Raw genomic sequence first — 15254 nt, forward strand, 5'->3', positions numbered from 1 at the left:
CCTACCTCTCCCATAGGAAAATATTGGAGCTAGCTTATTAACTTTAATAGGCTGTAACTTCCAAATGGGAACAGGTAAACACTTAATGAGTGGTGTCTTTGGAATGTAATGAAAAATCCTCCCTTATGGTAAAGTAGGATTTTAAATCACCATTTTGAAAATTACACTTTTAGAAAGTTGGCATTTTCCTGTCTTATCCATTTAGTGGCTGCAGCCTATCTCTGGGTCACATGACTGGATGTAGCTGACATTTTGGCTGTATGTATTCGTACTAGACATCCACACAGAACAGAGAGCTTAGGTGTGCCTTGATGGTCCATCACTGGCAGGATGGGAGAGCGGTGCTGGGCACAGCTCCACTTGAACCTGAATAGGCTTTTTCCTGCCTCCACACAAAGGGCTGTACATCCCCTGTAGTTACTTTGGAGCCAGGGTAGGGGAGATAGAAAACCTGTGTACTTCAATGGGAAACCTCTAGGAGATTCTCCCACTTTAAGGGAGGCACGAGGTATAGATATTGGACCTCAGACACCAACTATTAAGTATACATCTGGATCTGTGTTGACTCGGCCAGGAAGTAGGATTAATGTACTGCTGGAAGGACTGCCACTCTGCTGGACTTCTGCTCTGCTGGATTACTGCCTTTCTGGTTTGCTGTCCAGTTGCCCTTCTGCCTGAGCCAGAGGGATTTGGACCTGCACCTGAACCAATATTTCCCAGGGTGACTCCAATGGCTAGTCTGCTGGCTTCTTGTTCAGAGTCACAGGCCCAAAACAGGCTCCCACCCACCTAAACCAGTACCCAGGTCCAGCTGGAGAAAACCCCTGACCACCAAATAGTGCCCCTCAGGTCCTGGACCCTTGGTGTGGTCTCAGGGGAGCTTTATTGAAGTTATTGGGCTCCTTGTGAGTGAGAATGGGCCTGTTTGTGCTTAAATATTTGCTTGTGTCTCACTTTGACAAGGATTGTGGTTGCTGCTTGATCAGGGTTTCACCCCCTCAACAAGTAATCCAATTTCTCACATTGCCCATAAAGGGATTACTTATACAGGTAGTTGAATACAAAGTGATTTGTTCTGTAGATTTATTTTGTATGCATTTTCGACCATGCATTTGTGTCACCATACCAAGGAGACTCCCATCACCAAGCTTACTAATCATAGTCACTGATGTATACTACTCTGCTTGAATAACTTGGCTTAAAGTGTGTTACCAGGGTACTAAGCCACTTTATTTGGTATAAAGTAGCTTTCATCTTAAATGATCTGCAAATTCAGTGATTTGTGAAAAATATATATGTGTTGTGTGGCAGATGTCGGTCATAGACAAGTATATGTGTCCTAATCATGTTGGGCAAGTGTGCAGTATTAGAACATTTGCATTAGACTCTGTAACTCAGCAAATGTCACTTGGAAATTAATGTTTCTTTTGATGCAAGTAAACATGGCTTTGATGGATCAATTGAGAGACCACTCTCCGACATCCTATCTGCCATGACAATTTAGGATTTATATGGCCCATCGATAGTATATGTACTATTTGCAGTACTTCTACATGTTTTCAAGAAACTGCTTTCGTATGCTTCTTTAATGAGTTTAGCTCAAGGATGAGGTCAAGTAATACATTCCTTGAAAAAGTGCACCTCTGATGTATTTCTTTCTCACTCTTCTGCAGAAGGTAAGCATTGCCCTTTAATTTCCTCTTGTGTTTATTCCCAGGTGACTATAGTGTAATACATCTCATTGATATGTATTGTTAAGCCATGGTATATTGACATGGTTCATTTTGGGATTCCTTCTACGTTTCCCTTCTATTTGCACCTGGTCTAGGCTAGTGGAAAGTTTTTTTTTTTCTGAGTACTTCTGGGGATGTTTTTTATTCGATGTCTAAACTTTAGTCAAATAATGGTTAGAGAATTTAATTTGTTGTATCGCATAAACCATTCCCCATTTAGGATCTCAAATGTTGATGTTTTTAAATGATAAACACATTCTGTCCTGAGAAAGAGCCCACTAAAGATATAGACTACATCAAAACACTGACAAGATAGCGGCAGATTATTATAACAAAATATTAGATTGAAATTCCATGTAGCTGTTTTTACTGTAATTGGGGTTATTATATTCGCATTCATTATTTTTGCACCTTTATTTTAAACAGCCTCCTCGGTTTACACGATTGTTATCTACTACTTGCCACATCATTTATGAATTATTTCGCAGAAATCGGATATATTTAGCTGCATACCTGGATCAATTGACAATGCAGAAGCTCCAGCTACGTTCTCCATAGTAGCAAATCCTGGCTAGTGGCTCCTCTTAGGAATGTTATGTGGCCTCATGGAAAATAAATTGGCTATAGCCTGCAGCCTAGCCCCGCTGGATCTGTTCAACTTCCATAAAAGAGACAAAGTCTGAACATAGAAATCTTCACCACAACTTCATCCAATGGCTCCCTGATGACAACGCCTTCTCAGACAATGCCGGCTGCCTTGTACTGCTGAACTTTACCTTTTCAGCAAATTTTCCATCACATTTCTTCTAAGTCCAAAAGTAAGTCAAGACCTGGCCCAATCAATTGTGTGCATCGAACTGTGCTCCTTGGCGGTTGTCCATAACATTTGACTATGCCCCAGTTTAGAGCAACTAGATGCCTGTGGTTGGCAGTTTCTTCTTTTAGGCAGTATTTTTCAATCAAAATTTGACCAATAATTTGTTTCAAAATATTTATGGCAAACAAAGCAAACACAAGGAGATGATGGACGGAGTGCTGAAACTTTTCAAACACTCACCCCAGTCACAGATCTGGGTTGAATCCATCATCATTCTTCAGCTCACTTTGTCACCCCAGTTCAGACATAGCTATATGCAAATCAGTCTTGACCCTGTGCCTCATGGGAAAAGTCCAGACCGAACTGCCAAGCCATGTCTTCCCTGGAGCGGAATCAAGCATCCTGGGACCAGTTTCGGGCTAACAGCCCTCATCAGCCAGGCTGGTTTGAATCCAGTGGCAAAGTGAGCAAGGGACCCACGTCTGGGCATACCCTGCCAATTTAGGGCAAACAAAGCAATCACAAGGAGATGATGGACAGAGTGCTGAAACTTATCAAACACTCACCCCCAGTCACAGATCTGGGTTGAATTAATCATCATTCTTCAGCTCACTTTGCCACCCCAGTTCAGACATAGCTATATGCAAATCAGTCATGACCCTGTGCCTCATGGGAACAGTCCAGACCGAACTGCCAAGCCATGTCTTCACTGGACCGGAATCAAGCATCCTGGTCCTGTGCCCTCCATGCCACTGGAATCAAGCTATCCTGGCTGAAGAGGGGTGAAACCCCGAAACCGGTCCTAGGATGCTTGTTTCCAGTCCAGGGAGGACCTGGCTTGGCAGTTCGGGCTGGACTGTTCCCATGAGGCACAGGGTCAAGACTGGTTTGCACATGGCTGGGTTCAAACTGGAATGGCATGGTGAGCAAAAAAAAAGATGGATTAAGGCCCAGATCTCTGTACTGGGGTGAATGTATGACATTGTTCTGCATTCTGTCCATCAACTGTTGTTTTTTCTAATTTTTTATGACATTTTTCTCAATTTCTCTAAATGAGTGTGGGATTTTTCTTGTGTTGTGTTGCCTCTAAGTTAAGCCTGACTGCTTTTTTACCAAACTACCAGAGGGTTAACCACCAGTTAGTGAGTTTTGTGGTTTTGTGCACCAAGACCATCAGCATCAGGACATGCAATGTGAGGGCCAAGCACAAGAAAGACAAGACAGTTTCAGTGGCAGCGGAGTTGAACAATACAGCCTTGCACTGCTTGGTAATAGCCCCCTCAGATGGACACAGTCCAGACAGAAAAGACTGGCTCCAGGAAGAATGCTTCTGTATTCTGTACACTAGAGAAGGGCAACACATCATTTAGCTACATATTAAAAAAACACATTTACATCCAAAATACACATGAACACTTTGAAACACCAAACTTGGGATTAGACACCGTGTAAACAAGTCAAAAACTCAAAATTTAAACACAAATCCAGTCATAAACACTTTAAATGACCAGTCCTTATTTTTTACACACTTGCACTAGGCCAGGGGTACTCACAAACTTTCTGTCGGGGGCCAAAATTACAGTGTGGTTAGTGGCCGAGGGCCGCACTGGTAGGGGTGGAGTCAGTGGGGGCGGGATCAGTGGGGGGCGGAGCTAGAGTAAAAAAAAAAACCTTTCAAAACATCTGTCTCCCTCTCTCTCTGTCTCCCTCCCTCTCTGTCCCCCTCCCCCTCTCTCCCTCTTCCTCCCTCTCCTTCCCTCTCTGTCTCTCTCCATCTCCCTCCGTCTCCCTCCCTCTCCCTCTGTCCTCCGTCTCCCTCTCTCTCCCTCTGTCCTCCGTCTCCCTTCCTCCTCCGTCTCCCTCCCTCCTCCGTCTCCCTCCCTCCTCCGTCTCCCTCCCTCCCTCCTCCGTCTCCCTCCCTCCCTCTCTCTTTCCCTCCCTGTCTCCCTCCCTCCCTGTCTCCCTCCCTCCCTGTCTCCCTCCCTCTCTCTCCCCCTCTCTCTCCCCCTCTCTCCCTCCTCCGTCTCCCTCCCTCCTCCGTCTCCCTCCGTCTCCCTCCCTCCCTCCTCCATCTCCCTCTCTCTCCCTGTCTCCCTCCCTCTCCCCCTCTCTCCCTCCTCCGTCTCCCTCCCTCCCTGTCTCCCTCCCTCCCTGTCTCCCTCCCTCCCTGTCTCCCTCCCTCCCTGTCTCCCTCCCTCTCTCTCCCCCTCTCTCCCTCCTCCGTCTCCCTCCTCCTCCGTCTCCCTCCCTCCTCCGTCTCCCTCCCTCCCTCCTCCGTCTCCCTCCCTCCCTCCTCCGTCTCCCTCTCTCTCTCCCTCCCTCCCTCTCCTTCCCTCTCCATCTCCCTCCGTCTCCCTCCGTCCTCTGTCTCCCTCCGTCTCCCTACGTCCTCCGTCTCCCTCCCTCTCCCTACGTCCTCCGTCTCCCTCCCTCTCCCTCTGCCCTCCCTGTCTCCCTCCCTCTCTCTCCCCCTCTCTCTCTCTCTCCCCCTCTCTCCCTCCTCCGTCTCCCTCCCTCCTCCGTCTCCCTCCATCTCTCTCTCCCTCCCTCTCTCCCTCTCCTTCCCGCTCCATCTCCCTCCGTCTCCCTCCGTCCTCCGTCTCCCTCCATCTCCCTCCCTCTCCCTCTGTCCTCCGTCTCCCTCCCATCTCCGTCTCCCTCTCTCTTCCGTCTCCCTCCCTCCCTCGCTCGCTCTCCCTCCCTCTCTGAAAAAAAATCGGGAGAATGGGGCCTTGAATCGGGTTACTGTCATGGGCGTTGGAGGTGTGCTGCTGCAGAATCCGACATTTGAAACGCATAATGCACGTTTTTTTTCCTTACCTTTCAGAAGCATTGAGCGCAGTGGCAGGCAGAGAGAGGGTGATGCAAGTGTTGTGCACTGGCCTGGCAGGTTGCTGGCAATGCATACAACCCCCCCCCCAACCTGTGGCAGCCCAGCGGGCTGAAACAGCTTCCAGGTACACACACAGCCGCCCCCGGCCCCGAGTACTTCACAGGTCTTTAAAAGACCATTCGCTTGTTAATGGGGCTTTGTTGGTTTTTCACCCCTTCTAGAGCCCCTGCATCGCCACTCTGATTATTGCTGGAATAATTAGCACGTTACGCAATGCAAGCCCTGTCAGCTGAGACCCCCGAGGAATCGGGTTTTTGTAAATGTGGAAGGGGCACTCCAGCAGGCAGATTTCTGTTTTGCCAGGAGTGCTGAAAGTACTTGCACCACTCATCCCACGCCCCAAAGCCTTCCTGCAGAAGGGAAGGGCCTGGTCTTTCACAGGCCTCCAACCCCTGAGAAAAGAATCAGATTTCCAAAATAAGTGAGTGGCCGTGCCCCGGGTCTATTAGCTTTTCCGAGGCTCCAGCCTGTGGTGAATTCTCCTTGGAGGTAAATCAATCCTTGCCTGTCTTGTCAGTAATTTTAGAGCGGCTTGTCTCAGTGAGGCCTTCTGGCAAGCTGAAGGGCGTGATAACAACAGGAAGGAAATGAATTTGCTGGGAAGGAAATGAATTGCTGTGAACGTCGGGTTAGTGCACCTGAAATCGGTAGTCTCCCGCCTGAATGGGGAGGGTTGGCATGTCTGGGTACGATGTCTGCAAGGTCTGCGGGCCGCCAAGAAAGGCTTGCCGGGCCGCTCGCGGCCCGCGGGCCGTACTATGAGTATCCCTGCCCTAGGCGGACAGCAACAATCTGAAACTCAGGTATTCACCTACTGTCCTGCCTGTGACATGAGTAATAGGGGTACACAATAACATTGGGTGGAAAGAAACAATTCAAACTAATTCCCTTGAGGCACGCTCCGTGTTGGGTCACCCATACTCTAGAGCCAACGCGTTTCGAACCTCAGGTCTCTAGGGGGTTCTCCTCAGGACTGGGACTGGATCGTTAAAACTAAAAACACAAAAAATGACAAAAATATGGTGTAAATGAAGCTGAGCTACCCTGGTGTCAGGCTACATTAGTCAGTTTTTGGAATCATACAAAGCGTGTTCCGGATTGTGGCCTTTGGATTGGTCAAAGGTTGAATAATACTGGGCTGGCAATCCTGTTAATGTGTTGGTGAAGCTGCAACATTAAAGAAATAAATCTCATGAGATTTTTACATGGCAGAACGCTGCCTGCTTCACTCCGGGAAGGATGTAACAAATCTTACCTTGAATGCCCCAAACGGCACTCCCATAGAAAACTTCAGGGGACACTGCGTGTAGTTTGAAGAACGATGTGATTCACGTGTCTGTGCAATCTGCAAAAAGACCACGAGACTGATAAGTTAGCCCACTCCGTGTCACAACCCTGAATGTGTAACCGCAAAGGGGGAAAGCCGTTACCCCCATGGTTAGAGCGCAATGAAATACAAAGCTGAACTTGCCTTATATGCCACTTCCAAAGCTATGAGGGGAACAGGTTAAATGCTTTTGTGCGATTTCACCCAGCACATGTGTCCATGAAAGATGAAGCCCATAGTTCAGACTGCCACGGAGAGGCGGGAGCTACCATCAGCAAGGAGGCAGACTTTCCAACTGCTTCATAAGTAAAATCCGACATGGATTCTCTGCTCATGCTACGCCCCAGTGCATTATGGAACATGTAGTCTAAAAGGCCGCATACTTCGGTAAACATGGTGACAAATTACAGTTTGGCAATTTCTGAAAACTCGTTGAGCCCATGGAGGGCTGTATCAAATTTCATAATTAAGAAAGCCTCTTTTTGAGCTAGAAGGGTTTCTGGGTCCCCGCCCCTTGACGTCATTTTGATAGCAGATAGCACAGTCCAAGTGAAATCATTTTGTGTATGTTTGAAGGTAATGAAGTGTTCACCCATAGGTGCGGAGAGAACTTCATTCTTCAGCCGAGATCGGTGCTGAACAATTTGTTGTCGCACCCCCTGAGTGGTTTTCCCTATATATATTTTTTTGCAGGGACAGACAACTGCGTAGGCAACATTTTTAGGTCACGCCTGACCCAGCGCATGCGCTGGTCTGGCGAGACTTATTGAGAGGGCTCCAAAAAGTGCTACTAGGCCAGCCTAGAGCTACAGTGCATGTGCGAGCGCTCGCGCGCTGTGCTTGACCGCGATTACTTTCACTTTCGCGGCCGCTTGGCATAGCCAATAGGTTGGCTTTTGGGACCTTATAAGTATTAAGTTATGCAACTGTTGCGTGGCTAAACACTTATAAGGTCCCAAAGGCGAGACCTTTTGGCTATACCAATGCTTGTTAGATTTATAGTTGGTAAAGTCGTAGTGGCGCCAATGCCTTTGTCCATCGGTGAATAGGGTGCCTTCTAATGTGGAATTAAACATTGAGCACGATCCGCACTTATGGTGACCTTGTATAGATTGTAGATTAAGCATGGTGCGTAACGTGTCTGTTCTTTTTGGTGTTGCAGAAGAGCTGATGATTTGCTGTCCAATGCTGCGATTATTTTTTTGCGCAAACAGCGGGGGTCCAATGTTGGGAATGGCTCCCTCAATTAAATGCCAATTGTTACGAATAATCCTCTTCAGCTGATGAGTATGGGGTGCAAATGTGGAAACTCACAATCCGATCAGTGGGAGGTTTCTGTTTTTTCGTAAGTAAGTGTTCCCGGGGTCTAAACCAAGCTCTTTTCCGAAAGTATTTCAAAAGTTTGTGAGGATATCCTCTTTGCCTGAGTTTCTTGACTAGAGACTCTGAATGAAGCTCTAAGTCCTCATGTTTGGCAAGTTGCGCCTTATGTGCAAGAATTGTCCATAGGGCAAATTGTTCTTGAGGTTTCGAGGATGATAGCTTCGATAGTGTAAAGCGTCTTTTTTGTCCGTGGGTTTTGTATGCAGTGTGGTAATTAACCCATTGGGTGATGTTTTGACTTCCACGTCTAGAAACGTTAGATTCTTTTTGCTGTGTTCCAAACTGAATGTGACAACTGCAGTTGTTTAGTAGTGCGCCAGGCCAGGTAGTGACAGGACCCGAGCCTTGCTTGTTTATACACTTATAAAAGTGGGAACCTTGCACCAATCCAGACCACCCTTATGGTGATTTAAAAGGTCGCAGACAACCTTAGCAAGCTATCCAAGTGGTAGCTGTGGAGAGCAGCCTTCAGACTTAGTCTTGAAGGAGTGTAAAGTAGCTTCTTTTACCAGAATGCCATCTTATAGTATAGATGAAATGAAAAGAGAACCACGCAGTTGTTATAAAAAATAGGCATTTACTATATAACCCTATCTAGTACGTAACAGTATCTCCTACATGGGGATAGACACAAAGCACACAATAGGTAAGCAAAGAAATGACAGTAAATAGCACTAATACACAGTGGGCCCCGGGGGGGACCAAACCACATACTAAAAAAGTGGTATAAGAACCACGACTTGAGTCAGGGCAATGTCGAGAGGACGTAGAATTGCGGGGACCCCAAGGAACCACCGAAGGTGAGTAGATAGGGACACCGCGGAGTGCATGTGTAGTGTGGGAACACAACCTCGTGCTCCATACAAGTCTATGTGCAAGTCGTGGTTGGATTTTTAAAGATTAGGGACCCTTCCCAGTGGACTTCGAGGAAAACCTGTGGAAGCCAGAAGGTTGGAGAGCCACCCCACCCGTTGATACCAACGTACCCTATTTACCTAACCCAGGGAAGCCAGGTGCATAGGTGTGAAGTGGTGTCGGAAACCGCCGTTGAACCCAATGGAGGGCTTCGAAGAAGAGCCGCTGCTGGAAAAGGAGAAAGTGTCTGTTGAAATCCAAACATGGATTTTTGTTGAAGAGTACCTGAAAGCAGAGGGGACAGAGTCTAGGTCACTTGAGTGTGACCAGGAGCTCTGTAGATGAATGTCCACCAATAGTGGGTGCTTCAGGATAGTTGACGGTGACCTTAAATCTACAGCTGTGGGGACCAGACGTCATCGAGGATGACCAGGAGCCAGATATGAGCTGTCCCATGAAGAATGTTGAGTGCTGAGGGGTCGGTGTCCGGCGTGAGCACCAAGAAGCCTTGGCAATGGCAACCCATGAAGAAGGCCAAGGAAGTGTACGGCTCGGACCAGCAAGGTCCAGGAGACTCACCACAAGCAGGGGAGTCAGGGCTGGCCCCAAGCAATCAGGGTAGCCCAAGAAAATTAAAGATGATCCTCAATTGGACCCACAGGCCGGTGGCACAGGAGTCGCGAGAGGACCTAAAGCTGCTTTACAAAACAACAGGCCACGGAGCACTCGGTGCAAGGTGGTTGAAGATCTTTGCAGGAGAAGCTGCCAAAGGTTGGGGCTACTCGAAGTCCAATGCTCTTGTTGCAGAATTTCCAACAAGCATTTGCATTCGCAAAAGTACGCAGTGCACATGTGTTCAGGTATTGCAGCCCCCACAAGGGATTCTCACCTCAAACTGAGTGAGAGGGCAGCTCAGGCCTCGAGGGACGTAGAAAAACACATCCTGTGTTGCTGAGCCTTTCAGAGTCCATAGGAGCTCGGGATCAGCAGACCGGCCAGCAGTGTTGCGGTGCATGCAAATGCAGGGGAGTGACTCCTCCACTCCAAGGAAGATTATCTTCAGGTGTCTTGGATGTTCCACAGGTCCTACACAGATCCTGTATGGTGCACAGGCACAGACAATGCAGCAGACTGAGAGGGAGACAAAGTCAGACCCAAATGAAGTCCAGAGTGCCCAGACGGTCGAAGTGCAGTAGTTTCAGTTCTGAATCTTGTCCACGATGAATCTAGGTTCCTACAGCAATGTAAGCCCTTAAATACCCACCGGAGAGGGTTGGAAAGATTTATTGGGACTCCCCCAGGGGAGGGTCTGGATAGGGGACAGGTTACATGTCGTCTGTCCAGTTTTGTGCCAGAGAGGGAGACAATGGCTCCCAGGACTGCTTTGAACTGGACTATGCACAGGGACACAAAATGTGCCCCTCATTCAGACTTTCAGTCGCTGGCAAGTTCACCCACCCATTCCTAATACACTAAGTCCTGTCTGGGAGGTAGTCACACCTCCCTGTGACAGGATGCCTATTGTCCTGCCTTCCCCTGCTTGAGCTTGGCTCAGCAGCAGGAGAACAGAAATGTGTCTCTGGTAGGCAGCAACCATTGTGTGCTGTCCAGGGCTAGAAGGCTGGTACAGGGAACACCGAGAGCGCACAAAGGAACTTCTTGGTGGGTGGAATCATACCTCCCACACCGGTTACCGGTGTAAGGGTATCCTTCCAACATGTTTGACACCAAACACGATAGGGTTTGTTGCAGTTGTTTTTGACATGGTCATCACGCAGTCGCGTAATGCCCCTCTACATATAGTATATGAATGGATTCCGCAGGCTGCAAGGGTGTCTTGCTCATGCAGAGGCACCCTCTCACATAGAACCAAGCACCCTGCCCTCAGGATTGTAAAGATTTCCTATAGGGTGACTTATAGGTTTTATTGCAGTGACCCTTAGATATAGTAAACCTATACCTTAAGTAAGTGGCACAAGCACCAACTTACACAGGTCGCAATGCCAGGCCTGTAGTTTCATTTTGAATGGTCTCTCATGTGTGGCAAAATATATGCTGTAGCCCTTGGGAGACCTCTGGGGTACCTATGCCCTGGCTACCTGGGTTCCATATACTAGGGACTAACAAGGGTACCTCTAATCTGGGGTGTACCTAAGTACATAACATAACATTGTAGGGAGAAAGCAGATAGACTGGGGTCCTGATTAGCTGGATCCCAGCCAGACTAGTCAAAAACAGAATTATATCCAGCAATATATGTGGGTAACCGTAAGAAGCAGATCCTACTTTCCTACACCCCCCCAAACGAAAGGAGATGAGACTAACCTTGCCCAGTTGAGTCTTCATTTTCTAAGTGGAAATATCTGGAGAGTCCATCTGCATTGGCATGGTTACTCGCAGGTCTATGTTCCGCTTTATAGGCAATCCCCTGTAGGGAAATGGGCCGCCTCAAAAGTTAGGGGTTTTTACCCTTCATCTGTTTTTGCCATATGAGAGGCTTATGTTCTGTCTGAACAATGAAGTGAGTGCCAAACAGGTATGGCCTCAACTTCTTCAGGGCCCAGGCCACAGCAAAGGTTTCCCTCTCTATAACTGACCAACGTTTCTCTCTAGGGGTCAACTATCTGCTAATAAAAGCTACTGGTTGATCCTGACCCTCTGCATTAAGTTGTAACAACAGAGCGTCTACCACCAACTAAGATGCATCTGTTTGGACAATAAATTGCTTGGAGTAGTCAGGACTCTGCAGAATGGGAGCAGTGCACAAGTCATGCTTGAAATTATCAAATGCTTTCTGACGGCTATCTGTTCACGGAACTTTCTTGGGCATTTTCTTGAAGGTAAGATCATTGAAGGGAGTCTCTATAGACCCATATCCTTTTACAAATCTTCTGTGATACCCAGTCAGGTCCAAGAAACCTCAAAAAAGCTCTGACATGAGTCTAGGTAGTTGGAGCAGCCCAGTCCATATGGTCTGGATTTTGCTCTGTAGTGGTTGAACTTGGCCCACACCCACAAGGTGGCTCGGTACACAACCTTGCTCTACCCTATCTGGCACTTATTAGCCTTGATAGTGAGTCCTGCTTTCTGCAGAGCCTCTAAAACATTCTTCAGGTGGACCTGGTGATTCTCCCAGGTGGAGCTGAAGACAGCTATATCAATAAGATATGCTACACTATAGGCTTCCTGACCTGTGAGAAATGTATTCAGCAACCTTTGGAATATAGCAGGTGCATTCTTCAAACCAAAGGGCCTTACAAAAAATTGATAATGCCCACTAAGGGTTGAAAATGTAGTTTCTGGTTTGGCATCCTCAGGTAGTCTGATTTGCCAATAACCAGCAGTGGGGTCAAATATGCTCAAGACCTTGGCTGATGCCAAAATATCAATAGGCTCATCTGCCTTTGGAATTGGATGAGCATCGGTCTTAGTGACTGCATTGAAGCCCCTGTAGTCCACACAGAACCTAATCTCTCTCTTACCGCCCTGGGTGTGAGGTTGTGGTACCAGGACCACTGGACTAGCCCAAGAGCTATCTTAGGGTTCAATCACTCCCAACTTTAGAATCTTTTGGACCTCTGTTCTGATGCAATATCTGACATGGTCAGGCTGCCTGTAGATTTTTTTCTTAACAGGTAGACTAGCACCTGTGTCCACTTCCTGGGTACACCAGGTGGTTTGACTGGGTGTCAATGAGAATATGTGCCTATATTGATTGAGGACCTTCCTGAAATCAATCTGCTGCTGGTCAGTGAGGCTGCCTGTCAAAGCTACACCATCAACTGACCCATCTTCAGGGTTTTATGAGAGATCAGGGAGAGGGTCACTCTTTTCCTCCTGTCCCTCATCAGTTGCCATGAGCAAGCCCATAGCAGCCCTGTCTACAAAAGGTTTGAGCCTGTTCACATGGAGCACCCTGTTGGGGCTCCTGGGAGTGACAAGGGCCACCAGATAGGTGACCTCACCTTTTTGCGCAACTATGGTATGGGGTCCACTTCATTTGTCTTGGAGAGCTGCTGGGGCCACAGGCTCCAGCACCCACACCTTCTGCCCTGACTGATAAACAGTCAGATCAGCCTTTTGGTCATTCCACGTTTTTTCCAGTTATTGACTTGCCTCAAGGTTTTTGCTTGCCTTCTTCATGTACTCAGCCATCCTGGAGTGGAGACCAAGTACATAGTCTGCAATGTCTTGTTTGGGAAGTTTGAGAGATAGCTCCCATCCCTCCATCACCAAACACTGGGGACCCCTAACAGGATGCCCAAACAGAAGTTCAAAAGGGCTGTAGCCAACCCCCTTCTGAGGGACTTCTCTATAGGCAAAGAGAAGGCAGTGCAAAAGAACATCCCATTTTTTCGCCTAAGCTTTTCTGGGAGGCCCATGGTCATGCCCTTGAGGGGTTTGTTGAACTTCTGAACTAAACCATTGCATTGAGGGTGATAGGTTGTGGTGAACTTGTAATTCACTCCACATTCCTTCCACATTGCAGTTATGTAACTTGACATTAAGTTTGTACCTCTCTCAGTTAAGACCTCCTTAGGAAAACCCACTCTGGAAAAAATTCCGAAGAGGGCCCTGGCCACCACAGGAGCTGTGGTGGTTCTAATTGGAATTGCTTCTGGGTACCTAGTAGCATGGTCCACCACCACTAGAATATAACCGTGCCCAAATGCTGTTGGCGGGTTCATGGGACCAATTATGCCAATCCCAACCCTCCCAAAGGGAATCCCCACCACTGGTTGTGGTATGAGAGGGGCCTTTGTGGTACCGCCTGACTTACCACTGGCTAGGCAGGTAGTACAGGAGCGACAAAACTCCTTGATGTCCTCAGACATGTGAGGCCAGTGAATGTGAGGGGCAAACCTCTCCCAAGTCTTACTTTGAATTAGGCGTCCTGCTAAGGGAATGTCATGTGCCAAGGTGAGTAGGAAGCCCCTAAACTTCAGAGGTATGACCAACCTCCTGGTGGCACCTGGCTTGGTGTCTCTACCCTCTGAGTAAAGGAGTCCCTCATCCCAATAGATCCTGTGAGACCCACTGACACTCCCAGCAGCCTTGGAAGCAGCTTGCTGTCTGAGGGGTTCAAGAAAGGGGCAGGTTTGCTACTCCAAACTCAAGTCTGACCTGGGAGGGCCCCCCGTCCCCAAGAACTCAACCTGATCAGGTTCAAGTTCATCTGGGATAAGTCCTTCACAGGGACTAAGATCATCTTCCTCAAGAGACTGATCCTCACTCTGAGTCTGGTGGGAAGACACAGCCTTACCCCTTCTGCTCCTTCTCTTGGAAGGCACCTGGTCCATTGTTCTAGGATCCAGGGCCTGTTCAGTGGATGTCAGTTTGACCGGTGACATGGTAACAGCAAACTCATCTGCAGAGATGCCCAGCATTGCTGAATGAGTCCCAAATTCCATATCAGCAAGGTAGATGTTACCAAATCATTGCCCAACAAACAATCTACTGGTAGGTCTGAGCTAACCTCTACTTTCATAGGGCCAGTTGCCCCTCCCCGGCTGAAATTAACAACTGCCAAGGAATAGTCAGTCCTGACATTGTTTGCATTGATCACTTGGTACATCTCACCAAGTATGATCAAACCAGGAGGCAAAATTATCTCGGTCACCATTGTGACACTGGCCCCTGTTTCCCTGTAGGCCATTGCCTCAATTCCATTTATCAAAGGCTGCTGTTTGTACTTGCCCAGATTACTTGGACTGACAAGCATTGTGGCAAGATCCATGCCACCATCACAGACTAGTGCAGCCTGAGCTGGAGTTCTGACAAGGCCACAACCCATCTCTGAACCCAAGGTTATCCCCACTAATCCCTTGTTCCATGTACCACCACTTGTACTTGTGCAAGGGGGAGCAATTGCCTTAGGGGCATTGGTGGTAGGAGTAGTCTCCTTGGCTTTTGGACAATCAGCATCCTTTGTTCAATGGGGCTTTACCTTACAAAAGTAACTCCAAGGTTTATTTTTGAATTTTCTCTTGTTGGATTGTGACTCCTCCCCAGATGCAGGCTTTCGGGGCCCTGATGAAGACCCTTTTTTGTCTTTACCCTTGTCCCCACCCTTATCCTGAGTTTTAGAATCTTGCTTCTTCTGGTCACCACCAGTATTCTGATTTTTCTGCTTCACCCTGGTTCAGACCCATTTATCTGGTAAAACATGCAGGCTTGAATCCCATCTTCTGCACACCAATGTGAGATGCTGGCCTGGTATATGATATCCACTAATTAAAGTTGGCA

Source organism: Triturus cristatus, chromosome 8, assembly GCF_964204655.1.
Source record: "Triturus cristatus chromosome 8, aTriCri1.1, whole genome shotgun sequence".
Lineage (NCBI taxonomy): Eukaryota > Metazoa > Chordata > Amphibia > Caudata > Salamandridae > Triturus > Triturus cristatus.